General features: G+C 36.4%; 1 pseudogene; it reads right to left on the bottom strand.

The window, feature by feature from the left end:
* Positions 1-5533: 5533 nt before the first annotated feature.
* LOC107869491 lies at positions 5534-14865 on the bottom strand (annotated as a pseudogene).
* Positions 14866-15153: the final 288 nt, after the last annotated feature.

Here is a 15153-nt window from a genome sequence, read left to right as displayed (position 1 = left end):
ATTTTTTGTCATAGAGACTTCCTTTTTACAAACTTTATGGAGATACATAACCAGGAAAAACCAATAAAATAGACAGTTGGTAGATGCTGCACGTTGTGTAACTTACAAATTGTTAATTAGACATGCATATCAGGCGTTCATATATAGAAATCCAAGAATTCAGGAAAATGTTTTATATATACAAGTCAACATTCCAGTAACATTCATAATGTAAATCTGAATAAACTACTTTGCTATATCTGATGCTTGAATTCAACGAGGTAACATAACTAAGAAAACGATAACTGTAACTAAAATTACTAGCTTTAAAGTTAAAATTGTCCTATTTCAAATAGTTCAGGAGTGAAATTGACTATAATTTCTGTTAAAGTTGTGACCCCAATTTTGTTGATCCAACCCAGAAAGTTTCGCGGTGCAACCCATGTTTTTGATTTTCAATTGGGTCTATGGTGGTAGCGTAGGGATTGGGCCGATAGGCCCGTGGACCTTTATGTTTTTTGGGGCCTAGGACTTTTTTGTATGCACATATTATATAAGTGCATTTAGTGGGTTTTTTTGGGGTATCTAGAAAATACTCATTCTCTGCATTGTACTCCTCTCCTTTCATCATAGTGAAACATCCTCTGCCTCTAACTGTGGTTTTTCCCACAAAGATTTTCATGTAAATCTGTGTGTTCTTGTTTTCTTTCCATTTGTGGTTTGCTTTATTTCTGCCCGATTCCTAACAAACTGGTATCAGAGCCTATTCAATTATTTTCTCGAGGATGGCAACCATGAAGTATTATATTTTGTTGTTGGATCACAACATCAGATTTTTGTTATGGCAGGTTAAGATGCGGGTTGTGCTCGCGCAGATGGATTTGGACGATGCTATATTAGGGTTTGATAAGATTCCCTCATCGTGGATGGACGAGGACAAACGGTGTAAGAATCGGAAGGCTCTATCTCAGATCCACCTTCATTTATCCAATCAGATTCTACAGGATATTTTGAAGGAGACCAGTGATGCTGCTTTGTGGTTGAAATTGGAATCGTTGTGTATGAAGAAGATCCTGACAAGTAAGTTGTATCTCAAACAACGACTTTATTTCCATCGTATGTTTGAGGGTGCATCTTTGGAAGATCACCTATCTATCTTTAAAGAAATCATCTCTGATTTAGAGACTCTGGAGGTTAAGTACGATGAGGAAGATTTAGGGTTGATTTTGTTGTGTTCGTTGGCTTCATCATACACGACCTTTAGGGATACGATTTTATATAGTCATGATACCCTGACCATGGATGAATTCTATGATGCATTATTCTCTAAGGAGAAGATGAAACATTTTGTGAATGGGTCAGAGACTCAAGGAGATGGTCTCCTTGTTCGAGGAAGGAATCGTGAAAGAAACTCTGGGGGTGATGATAGAAACAGATCACAATCCAGAAACAGAAACAAAACCTGTAATTACTGTAAAGAGAAAGGCCACATCAAATTCAAATGTTGGAAGTTACTGAATAGAGAGAAAAGAGAAGCTCCAAAATAGAAGAAAACCAACCAGAAAAGTCCAATGAAGCTAGTTTCTTTGAAGATGGCGGTAGTGATAGAGAACTCTTGGTTATTTCTGATGGTAACTCCAAACCCTATGAGGATTGGATTCTTGATTCATCTTGCACGTTTCATATATGTCACAATTAGGATTGGTTTACAACATATGAAGCAGTCTCTAAAGGAGCAGTGTTGATGGAAAATAATACACCTTTCAAGATAGTTAGTATTGGAACAATTAGAATTAAGATATTTGATGGGGTTGTGAGGATACTTGGCGATGTGTGGTATGTCCAAGACCTAAAAGAGAAATTTTATTTCCTTGAGTACCCTTGATTCGAATAGATATAGGTACACTAGTAAAGGTAGAGTCTTGAAGGTTACTAAAGGTGATCTTGTTGTGATGAAGGGAAAGAGAAAGTCTACAAATTTGTATATCTTGTAGGGCTCTATGGTTACAGGTGATGTAGCAGTTTTTACCTCCTTTCTATCAGAAAGTGATATTGCTAAACTTTGGCATATGCGCCTAGGGCATATGAGTGAAAACGAGATAGATGAACTAAGCAGGAGAGGGCTTCTTGATGGGCAGAGTATTACCAAATTGGAGTTTTGTAAGAATTGCATTTTTGGGAAGCAGAAGAGAGTCAGATTCACTAAAGGCATCTACTCAACTAAAGGCACACTTGATTATATTCATTCTGATCTCTGAGTCCTTCTAGAGTACCTTCTATAAGAGGTGTGAATTATTTGCTGACTGTTATTGATGACTATTCCAGAAAAGTTTGGGTGTTCTTCTTGAAGCAAAAGAATGATGTGTTGCCTACTTTCAAAGAGTAGAAGATTATGATTGAAAAACAAACAGGGAAGCAGGTAAAACGCCTTTGGAATGATAATAGTTTAGAGTTCTGTTCTAATAAATTTAATGCTCTGTGCAAGTCACAAGGAATTGTGAGGCACTTGATAGTTCATCATACTCCGCAGCAAAATGATGTAGTTGAACGAATGAATAGGACTATAATGGAGAAGGTGTGTTGTATGCTCTCTAATGCTGGTTTACCCAAGTTTTTTGGGCCAAAGCTGCTTCCACAGCTTATCTTTTTATTAACCGTACTCCCTAAGTTGCAATTGATAAAAAGACTTCACAAGAGGTATGGTCTGGTACTCCTGCTAGTTATTCTGATTTCAGGATATTTGGATATCCTGCGTATACTTATGTTGATAATGGAAAATTGGAATCTAGATCTGTCAAGTGCTTATTTATGGGTTATAAGTCTGTTGTTGAAGGTTATAAACTTTGGTATCCAGAAAGCAAAAAGTTTATAATTAGCAGGGATGTTGTGTTTGATGAAAATGCCATGCTTCGGGCTCCCTCCGAATCTAGTGCTTCGCCCCCAGATGTCATTCACCCACGTTGAATTGCCAATTAGAGCAGAGTCTACACTAGTTCCTAATTCTCAGTCTAGCCCGGAGATACAGACTGGTACTATTTCTTCTTCACCACCAATGACACCACAATATTCTATTTCTAAAGATAGGCCTAGAAAAGATGTTAGATCGCCTCAGAAGTATGCTGAAGCTGATTTGGTTGCTTATGCATTGAATGTAGCAGAAAGTATTGATTTCAGTGAAGAACCTTCTTCTTACTCAGAGGCAGTTAGTTGTGATGATTCTGTATGATGGATGATTGCTATACAGGAGGAGATGGAATCACTTCATAAGAATGGCACATGGGATTTGGTAAGATTGCCTAAAGATAAGAAAGTTGTCCGTTGCAAGGGGGCATTCAAAAAAGAAAGAAGGAACATCGAAAGTTGAGGATGCTAGGTACAAAGCAAGACTAGTTGCTAAAGATTATAGTCAGGTTCCAAGTGTTGACTTCACAGATGTGTTTTCTCCAGTTGTAAAGCATAGTTCGATTCGAGCCTTGCTTGGTATTGTGGCCATGCATGATCTTGAGCTTGAGCAGTTGGATGTCAAAACTGCATTCTTACATGGAGAACTTAAGGAGGATATCTATATGCAGCAACCAGAAGGTTTTGTAGTCTCAAGAAAGAAGGACTACGTATGTTTGTTGAAAAAGTCTCTTTATGGCTTAAAACAGTCTCCCAGGCAGTGTTATAAGAGGTTTGACTCTTTTATGACCTCTTATATGTTTCGGAGGAGTAGTTATGATAGTTGTGTCTACTTCAAGGAGGTAAGTGATGGTTTGCTCGTGTAACTTCTCTTGTATATTGATGATATATTAATTGCAGCAAAGGATATGAGAGAGATAATAAAAGTCAAAGCCCAGCTCGGCAAGGAGTTTGATATGAAGGATCTAGGAGCAGCAAAGAAGATTCTTGGCATGAAAATTATGAAGGATAGAGTGAAGTGTAAGTTATACTTGAGTCAGAAAAGGTATATTGAGAAAGTGCTTCACAGGTTCAATATGCAAAATGATAAACCTGTAAGTACTCCATTGACAGCTCACTTCAAACTCTCGGTCACTTTATCTCCAAAGACAGATGATGAGAGTTACTATATATTTTGAGTTCCATACTCTAGTGTTGTTGGGTCTCTTATGTATGCGATGGTGTGTTCCTGACTAGATTTATCTTATGCCGTCGGTGCAGTTAGAAATACATGGCAAATCCTGGCAAAGAACATCGGAAAGTTGTTCAGTGAATTTTCAGATACTTGCATAGATCTGCTGATGTTTGTTTACAGTTTGGGTAAAATAGAGATAGAGTAATCGGGTATGTTGATTCTAATTTTGCAGGAGATTATGATAAAAGGAGGTCCCTTGTAGGCTATATTTTCACCATTGGTGGTTGTGCTATCAGTTGGAAAGCTACTTTACAGACTACGGTTGCTTTGCCAACTACTGAGGCAGAGTACATGGTTGTTACAAAGGCTTTCAAGGAAGCTGTTTGGTTGAAGGTTCTATTTGGTGAACTTAGCAAAGACTTACAGATTACTATGGTCTTTTGCAATAGTCAGAGTGCTATCTTCCTTACGAAAGATCAGATGCTTCATGAGAGGACAAAGCACATCGATGTTCAGTATCATTTTGTACAATGAAATTATTGCTCGTGGTGATATTGTGGTGAGCAAGATTAGTACTCATGATAATCCTACTGATGTGATGACCAAGAAACTACCAAGTGCCAAGTTTGAGCATTGCTTGAACTTGGTTAGTGTTAGCTGTTGAGATGTGCCCCTTAGGGGCATTTGTGGAAGAGGTGGAGAGTTTGTCTTGAAATGGATTTGAGTTCTGAATTAGAATTCGTGTCAAGGTGGAGATTGTTAGAGTTGTGACCTGAATTTTGTTGATCCGACCCAGAAAGTTTCGCGGTGCAACCCATGTTTGTGATTTTCAATTGGGTCTATGATGGTAGCGTAGGGATCAGGCCAATAGGCCCGTGGACCTTTATGTTTTTTGGGCCTAGGACTTTTTTGTATGCCCATATTATATAAGTGCATTTAGTGGGTTGTTTTGGGGTATCCAGAAAATACTCATTCTCCGCATTGTACTCCTCTCCTTTCATTATAGTGAAACATCCTCTGCCTCTGCCCATGGTTTTTCCCGCAAGGGTTTTCACGTAAATCTATGTGTTCTTGTTTTCTTTATGCTTGTGGTTTGCTTTATTTCTGCCCGATTCCTAACAATTTCAAACATTTGCGAGGGATTCATTAGCTAGTTCGGACTGCTTATTTAAACTATCAGTACTCATCTCCTCGATGGTTGCCTACACACGTTTTTATGGAATGGAAACAATATTTGGTCAACTCAATATTGAGTTATATTTTAATACAAGGAGACAGTTAATATAGATAAATAAAAAGAACAATGGGTAGCTGAAGTATAAAATTCGCAAGAGGTTATAACATAGATGTGTTTTTGGCCACTACGTTTAAAGAAATGAATGTAAGATAAAAATAACTTTTGTGTATAAATTTATTATTTAATTATTGATTGAATGAAACTTGGCAATGCTTAATTGACTCAACAATGTGGGCAATAGATAAATCTCACAACAATAATGGAACTGCCATTTTGGCTTATTATTGGCTCTAACATTTTTTTCTAAACACATAACCACTCAATTATATAATCAATTTCAATACTATGATGCTTCATGAAGATCTTGAAATGTATTCCACATTAATTACAGAGGTTGATAAGATAACCATCTCCTCAGCATGGCTAGACATTCAACAGGCTTGTACTCTGGAGATATACGTCCTCCTCCCTGCACTACAGTTTAACAAAACGAATGTTAACATGCTAAAGAAAAAGGAAAAGACATAAGAAAATGAAACTAGTTACTCCATAGAAGTCAAATAGTTGCTTTCCTTCACTGTGGCAAATGTCATTTTATTTGAATATGTCCTCGTATACCTGCATGTTTCAATTTTAAAAAAAAAAACATAAAGCAAAGAAGAAATTTTCAGGTTGCAATATGTTTACACAAATTCAAACATCTAAGAACATCCATTTGAACTTACCCGGAAACTTGACCATCAACAATCCATGGTCGCCAATCATCAACATTAGAGTAGTTAAGAGATCTTATCCAAGCTTGGGTTGATATGTGAGGGATCATCGTGTCATGGTCTCCACTGTTTTATGAAATACTTAAAATTGTGTAAATCACAAAGACAATCTATTATTTATGCAACTGTTAGAATTTGGAGCTTAAGAGAAGGGGAAGATAAAGTTCAGCAGTAACTTTTCATTCATTCAAAACATACATACATCATCTTACAAAAGACTACACTTAAGAGCTACATAAGACTTACAACACATACCACATTATATCTTACAAGACACACTTCTCAAAATAAGGACTACCATTTATTTTAAAAAACTAAACATAATATTAAAAGAAACTTCTAAACAAAAAACTATCAAGAAAAAATCTCATATTCTAACACTCCTCCTTGAGATTTTTCTTGGATACTCCCAACTTATCCCTTAGAACTTCAAATTTCCCCTTAGGAAGAGCCTTGGTCAAAATGTCTGCAACCTGCTGATCGGAGCTGCAATGAACAAGATTAATGTCGCCATCCTTTTCTGCTTGCCTGATAGCGTGAAACTTCACTTTTATATGCTTGCTATAACCATGTTGCACTGGATTTTTGGCCATAGAAATTGCTGACTTGTTGTCAACCTTAATGACAGTAGCTTCAATTTGGTTTTGCTCTAGATCACACAGAATTTTTTGTAACCTAGAGCCTGATTAGTTACACTAGCAGTGATGTATTCTGCTTCTACAGATGATTGAGATACCACATCTTACTTCCTTGAATTCCATGAGAACATGTCTGAGCCAAGTGTAAAAGCATGTCCAGAAGTGCTTTTCATATCATCAACACTTCCTGCCCTATCACTATCTGCATAACCCCTCAATTGCCCTTGATTTTTCCTTTTAAACCAAATACCATAATCAACAGTTCCCTTGATATACCTCAATGTTCGTTTAGCGATACCAAGATTAACTTGACTTGAAGAATGCATAAACCTTGACAAAAGTCTTGCCGCGAACATGAGATCAGGTCTTGCTGCTGTCAAATTTCGCAAACTACCAATTAGACTTTTGTAAACCATTGGATCAGCCCTATCACCTCCTTCTGACTTCGAGATCTTCTCATTGTGAACTAGTGGAGTCAATATAGGCTTACACCTCTCCATCTTGAACTTTTTCACAATATCCCATGTATATTTTCTCTGAGAAATGAAGATTCCATCACTAGCTTGATAAATCTCCATTCCTAGAAAGTAATTCATTTCACCCAAGTCTGACATCTCAAACTTGGTCTCCATTTCTTGCTTGAACTAATTCACCATAGCTTCATTGCTTCCGGTTACCAGAAGATCATCAACATAAAGTGATACCACAGGCACATCTCCACCTTTAGCCTTCTTCACATACAAAGTGGCTTCATTTTTACTTCTTTTGAAGCCACAATAAATTAGATGATCATCAATATTACGGTACCATACTCGAGTTTAATTCATACAACGCTTTATGTAATCTGTAAACTTTATCCTCCATTCCTTCAACTTGAAAGCCTTTTGATTGGTCGACATAAATTTGTTGCTGCAATGGCCCATTTGAGAATACTGACTTCACATCCAGATAATACAAATTCCAATTTGATTGAGCTACCAAAGCAAATAGAAGTCGTATCGTATCATGTCTTGCAACATGTGCAAATGTGTCTCCATAATCTAGACCTGCAACTTGCACGTAACCTTTCACAACAAGCCTTGCTTTGTATTTATTAATTGAACCGTATGGATTAAGTTTGATTCTATAAACCCATTTCACCCCTATTATATTTATGTCTTTAGGTTTATAAACCAGCTTCCAAGTGTCATTCTTCTCTCTCATACCAATCTCCTCCTTCATGGCTTTAATCCAAACTTCATGTTTTGATGCTTCTTGATAGGTATTGGGTTCCAAGATTGCAATATTTCATATTTCATATATCTCAGAAAGGGACCTTGTCTTCAAAATTAACGAATCAAATAAGGATTCACCATCTGATTCTTCAGCTTCTTCCAAATTTTCAGAGCCAAATGGTGGTGTTTCAGGCAGCGGATGCATGTTAAGATAACCTGTATTTTCTTTCTCAACCTTCTCCTTATCCAGTTCCAATAAGCATGCTCATTCACTACTACATCTCTTCTGATGGAAATACCTTTTGTTTTAAAGTTGAAAACTCTATAACCTTTGGCTTGCAATGAATAACCAATAAGGATCCCTAATGCACCTTTCGGTTCAAGCTTTCTTTTTCTGACTGAAGGAACATGAGAATAGCATATCAAACCAAAGATTTTTAAGTTCTTGGTAGATGGCCTTTTTCCACTCCATGCCTCAATAGGAGTTTTATCACCCACATCTTTAGTTGGCAGCCTATTCAACAAATAAACTGAAGTAGAAACAGCTTCTGCCCAAAAACTTTGCGGTAGTTTCTTTTCAAGCAACAAACATCTAGCCATTTCAACTACCGTTCTGTTCTTCCTATCCAAGACTCCATTCTGTTCTAGTGAATAACTTACTGTCAGCTTGTGATCAATCCCTGCATCTTCACAATACTTATTGAACTCATTCGAAGTGTATTCACCTCTATTGTCTGTTTTCAAAGCCTTCAGCTTACAGCCACTCTGTCTTTCAGTGAAAGCTTTAAAATTCTTGAAGACTGAAAATACTTGAGACTTGTTAATCAAAAAATACATCCAATTCATCCTTATTAAGTCATCAATAAATAGCATAAAATATTTATTTTGGCCCAAGGATGATGTCTTCATAGGTCCACATACATCAGTGTGAACAAGTTCAAGTTTTTCAGTTGCCGTCTAGGTAGCACTTTTAGGAAATACTTTCCTGTGAACCTTACCCATCTGACATGACCCACACACTTCTTTAGATAGTGAGATCTTAGGTAAGTCCTTAGTCAAGCCCTTCTCATACATAGATTTTAAGGTAGCATAGTTAAAATGCCCATATCTTCTGTGCCATAACCATGAATCGTAAAATCTTATAAAATTGGCATTATCAAACTTTCCATCCGAATAGGATCCTATCCACCATTTCTACTTTGTCAATCAAAGTATCATCAGTATAAAAAATCAAACAATGTTTTCCCTTGAAAAATAAGGAGTAACCTTTAGACATCATTTGGCCAACACTCAACAGGTTACATGCTAAAGAAGGAACATATAACACATCATGTATAAGCTCTGTACCTTGTTTAGTTTGAAAGGAAACTGAACCCTTTCCATGTGCTTCTAATGTTGCACCATTTCCCATCCTAACTTTAGCTTTAAGTGACTTGTCAAGTGTGTGAAACATGAGCTCATTATATGACATGTGACTCGTGCACCCACTGTTTAGGAACCATTTTAATTAGTTGGATTTGTTTTCTCCATGAGTAGCCATAAACAAGCTTTCTTCCTTTTCTGAATCTTTAGTGAAATTTGCCTGCTGAACATGGTGTTGTTATGGTTGATTCTGCTTGGCCTGCAATTCTTCTCAATATGACCCATTTTTTTTACAAAATCTGCACTGAATTGATGGCTTTCCTTTGAGCCAACAATCCTTTTCTTGATGATTGGTTCTTTTACAGTAGACGCAAGGTGGAAACTTTCCTTTCTGTGAAGATTCCATCCATGGCTTTCTTTTTGCTACTTTATCTCCTCCTATTGTCCTTCACAGGTTACTTACCTTTGTTCTTTGCTTGAAATGCCACTTCTTCTACTTCTTCGTCTCTTATACTTGTTCTTTATTCTTGGGCTTGCAACTTGCTAATCATCTCTGCGACGGATAAAGTCTTCAAATCACAAGATTCCTCTCTTGCTGAAATCTTGGACTCGAACCCTGCTGGTAATCTTATCATCATCTTCTCCACCATCTTTGAATCTGGAAAAGTTTCACCAAATAATCTTATCTTGTTTACAATTTCCAAAAGTTTGCCAGAGTACTCCTTCACAGTATCTCCTTCTTTCATCCTTGACATCTCAAATTCTCTTTTGAGAGTTAAGAGTTTGACCTGTCACTTCCACCGAACTCCCCTTTTAGCTTTTCACATACTTCTTTAGGTGTTTCACAAGCCATTATTCTTGTGAAAATTACATCTGAAAGTGCTGAATGAAGACAAGTGAGTGCCTTTGGTTTCTTGGACTTTGCATCTTCATAATTCTTCATTTGTGAACAGTTGGATTTGGTCCCAGTGTAGGGGGATCATTTTCACTTTCAACTACTTCCCATAGACTTAGAGCTTTGAGATAACCCTTCATCTTTATCACCCATATGTGATAATTTTCTCCTGTAAACATAGGAGGGCCTGCACCCAAGAAGTGTTGGATGCCATTGCTACTGTCGTTTAGCTCTCTGCCTTCACAGATCCCTCAAGAAGAATGGCTCTTGATACCACTGTTAGAATTTGGAGCTTAAGAGAAGGAGAAGATAAAGTTCAGCAGTAGCTTTTCATTCATTCAAAACATACATACATCATCTTACAAAAGACTACACTTAATAGCTACATAAGTCTTACAAGACATACCACATAGTATCTTACAAGATACACTCTCAAAATAAAGACTACCATTTATTTTAAAAAACTAAACATACTATTAAAAGAAACTTTTAAACAAAAGACTATCAAGAATCGCATATTCTAACAGCAACAAGTCTACAACTTCATAGACAGAAGATATAATAAATTAACCTGTATATTAAGGACCTATAACCTTTGACACTGAGATTTGCATGATATGGTATGTTGTTTTCTACTATCTTTTGGAAAGGCAAAGCATCGCCAGCACATCGCTTCCATTTTCCGATACTGCCCTGCATGGGATAAGATTTCAAGTTAGAGATAAACGTCTTTGGGTTAATGTGGGATCGACTCAAGGACATACTTGTTTAGGTAAATATCTAATGTGGTCCCAGTTTTGTTTTCGTTGCTTCCAAAACTTTAGAATTCTTCTTTTATGAAAGAAAAAAAAAGGGAACATACTCTTCGAACATGGAGGGCCTCTCTAACTTTGTCATCACCAGCCCAATGGTAATAGATCTTTTCCCAATCAAACTATCATGCCAAAAAGGAAACAAATTAAAATATATATATATATAATTTTCTGAAAGGATGATACAGGTAAAAGTTAAGCAGTTACTATTACAATGAAGTGCAAAGATCATACTAGAGGTCCTTATTCAAGCTATGACTGACACTGAAAAGAGGAAAAAAGACTTAAGCCCGCCCGGTTTTACACCAAGTTGGATAATACAAGATATGTCTTGTGTATATAAAATTTTATGTTAACTAATGTATGTATTATCACTTTAATTTGTACTAACTCATAAGTTATATGGTCAAGATACCAAAATTTGAGTTATTGAGAGCACCGGGAGAGGGCAAGTATTTCCCTAAAGAGTGGATGATTGTCAAGGGGATAAGAGCCAGTTATTCTTACTCGACATCTTAGTCGTCCAAGATATAGCATTTCATCAAGAGACCTTCTATGGCCTAACCATTTTTGTGGCCTTGGTGAAGCAAACTCACACTTGGGCTCCAAAATGTGTGCATTAGTAATTCCACCAAGCATCTATGAAAACATATAACTTATATCAAATTGAGTCAAAAAAAAAAAACAAGCACTAAAATGGAAGCAGCACAATCGAAATGAATTACTAGACACGAACCTGATCATAAGTCTGACGTTCATTCCAACATTGTGTGTTGCTAGGATGTATATCGAAATACTCTCCTTTACAGTTTCTCTTCAAGGACTGTTCAAGAGTAGTAATTCATTTAATCAGTGTAATGTGAAGAAAATGCTTCGAAAAACATTTAACGTCTATGCTTTTCCAAAAACTTTTTGAAAATGCTTTAGTTAAGCCGAGGGTCTATCTGAAGGGGTAAGGTCTGGTACCCTTCCCAGACCCAACTTGTGGGATTACACTAGGTATGTTGTTGTTTTTGTTGTTGTTGCTGTAATGACAGTGATAACTTTTACACCGTGCTATTTAAAATGATAACTACATGAAACACATAATATGTTGATTTAGCAAACTAAAAAATAAGACATAACTTTTCCAACATGTTGAATTGCATTTAAAGTTTAAGTTCTTTTATAACATTGCTAGTGTATATAAGTGAAATTTAAAGAGGTTTGATTAGACAATGCAAACCTCAAAAATTTCATCAGAAATAAGCCCCAGTCCATGAGTATATGGGATCTTGTAATTATATTCACCATAAAATGTCGCCGGATTTCCCAGTAAATATCCCTGAAACCATTTGAAGGATGCAAAATGTTAAGAGCTCCTATAGCTATCCTTTTATGATGTTCTAGGAGTCTCTAAGTATGTAATGACTTATATCCTAATACAAAACAAAAGCACTCCTTATGTAAAATATGTAACAACCAAACCTTAAGATCAATAAATGGCTCGAGTCCCTTCTCATTTCCTGCATTACCACATCATCACAATGGTGAATGATTAACCAAGGAGAGAATAAGACAATGAGGGTTCTTGGAGGAAAACAATAGAAGCACTTCGTTATAAAATCATACCATTTGCTATGAGTTGAGAAATGATCGGTACGCCTATGCCAGCATAGGAGTCCCCAGCCACATAAAATGGATTTCTCAAGAATTCTGGGTGATCATTGAACCACTAAAAGGAAATGGAAGACTTAAACGAAATGGCAGTCATTATTTGAAAAATAGAAATTGGATTTCAGAATCTCTAGTCACGCAAATGTTTAACATTACCTTGCGAAGAAATTGATATGCATGATCACTAGCTTGTAGATCATCTGATTGCCGAGCTGCTGAAGTTCTTGCATAGGAAAATCCAGTACCAATTGGAAGATCTAAGAATATAAAGCTCGCTACCTGATTAAACAGCATTTCAGTTAGGCTGCAAGCTTACAAATATCCCAAGATTAGCCACTGACAGATATGTTCACCTTTGTCTATGTATGAGGATTCAAGACCAGTGAGGATTCACCATTATATTCTGTTGGTTTAAACTCACTGTACTCCACAGGCTCAAACGTTATTGGACCTATCTCATAGAGAAGACCAGATAAAGCAGAGCAGCCAGGGCCTCCTGTTAGCCATAGAATAAAAGGGTTTGATTTTGGATTCGACTCAGACTTAACAAAGTAGTAGAATAGTTGCACATCATCTGAATCACCCACTCCTATGTACCTGAAAACACCACCCAATCCATTAATATTGTTTTTAGTACTACATGCTAAACTTGAGTATTTGCACATACTTGATTGTCGACGAATTTTTTCACTTCAAGTGAAATGCTGAAATACTGGTTTGGATGTGTATTTAAGTGTCAAATTTCACAAATACAACTATCAACTTCCACAAACTATTTCAACTTCAAATTCTCCTTTTTTTTTTTTCCAACTTCGCGCTAAACTTGTTTAAACCTCTACTATAGTAGCTACAAACAGAGATAATTCCCTACTGCATCTCATACATCCCAATTTAGTGCTAACGTTTATTTTCTAAAATTGTTCAATCACATGTAATTGAGAAAAAAACTATATTAAACATCAAAGAGGTACCTTTCACAACTTGTTTGGATGATTGTTACCGATTGTATTGTATGCGTTAGGTAGTTTAAATACAATGTTTGTTTTGATTGTTACTTAAATTTTAAACTTATGCAAACGCGTCGTTACCTAATTTTTTTTCTCATTCTTGTCTTTACTTATTATGTAATAATTTTATTTTATTATTTACCTTACCTTCTTGTTCCGGCTCTTCACCAACATTTTAGTGCACCGGGCTGCCCTTTTACCTTAGTACCTCTAGCTCATACCCTAATGACAAAAAATGATAAAATCTATGCAAAACGTCGTATTTATTAAAATAACACAGTATGATATAAATTACTGCAATACAACACAATATGATACATTATGAAACAATATGTAACAACCATCGAAACAGAGTATCACACTTAACCCAGTTTCAAGTTCAAAAGGAAGTGGCCCTTGGAATACAGGAAGAAACTTGACAATTGAACCACCAGCTATTATTTCTGCATGAAGAAGAAGAAGATCTGAAAACAGATTAAACTTATTTAGATATTGACTTCTAAATAAAGTACACCTTTTTCAAGTATTCTTTTTTTCATCGTATTTTTGTAGAGACAGTAAGCATTTCGCTTTTTAAAAAAAAAAAAAAAATGTAGTATCTGCGTTAGCTTTTGGGCACCTCAACTAATTCCTCGAGATACTTGTCACCTTCCACCAGTAAACACGCAACTTTATCCACTAAGATACTTGTCACCTCATGGTTCTCAACCTACTTCATCGACCACTAGGCCGCATCCTTGGTGCAAGACGCATTTCAAAAGTGTACCAAATGAGAGTATACGAAACAGATTTTTAATCTACATCTGTTCGCAACAAATTTTCGTTGTGTGGAGAATTAACTGCAAGCAAAAATAAAAATAAACAAAAAGAATAATTTTATTTGAAGTAATTTTGTGGGTACAATTCTGTTATTCTCTCGGTTCTTCTCTCCTAAGCTTTTTCGTAATTCGAGAGCCTTTGTAGCATAATTCTCAAAATTTCGGATGATTTGAGCCTCCTAGAAATTTGTTTGGATCTCCAGGAATTGTTTGACAGCACTTCATCTTATCGAGTTGACCTCCAGGCAGAACTCCGTTAGTCGATTCGTTGAAGAGCTGTGTGGTCAATGCAGAAGCTTCCTCCAATGCTTGCAGAATGAGCTTAGAAAATTGTGTAAGCCTCTTATTTATAGTTGTAGGGGTAGGCAGTTCAAGTTCAAATAACCTCTTTTGCCTCATTCTGATTAGTCCATTCAATTTTCAAGCTTATCTCAAATGTTATGTGACAAGGTTGCTTGTGATTGGCCAAAAACATGTCATTTGGGGCACTTGCGATGTTTTATTGGCTCTTGAACTTGACTTGGATTGCCACATCATTTGATGAGTGTGGTTCTGCTTCATTGGTCTTTAATTTGACTGGGATACCACGTCATTTGACACATGGCATAAGTTTGGGCCTCAAGGTGAGATGGACCTTGAAGTTCTTGATTGATGAGGAATAAAATGGGCTTATTATTTTTATAACCC

The sequence above is a fragment of the Capsicum annuum genome, chromosome 4 (assembly GCF_002878395.1).
Source record: "Capsicum annuum cultivar UCD-10X-F1 chromosome 4, UCD10Xv1.1, whole genome shotgun sequence".
Lineage (NCBI taxonomy): Eukaryota > Viridiplantae > Streptophyta > Magnoliopsida > Solanales > Solanaceae > Capsicum > Capsicum annuum.
Note: the sequence above shows the minus strand (reverse complement) of the source record. Positions and strands in the feature narration are given on the sequence as shown.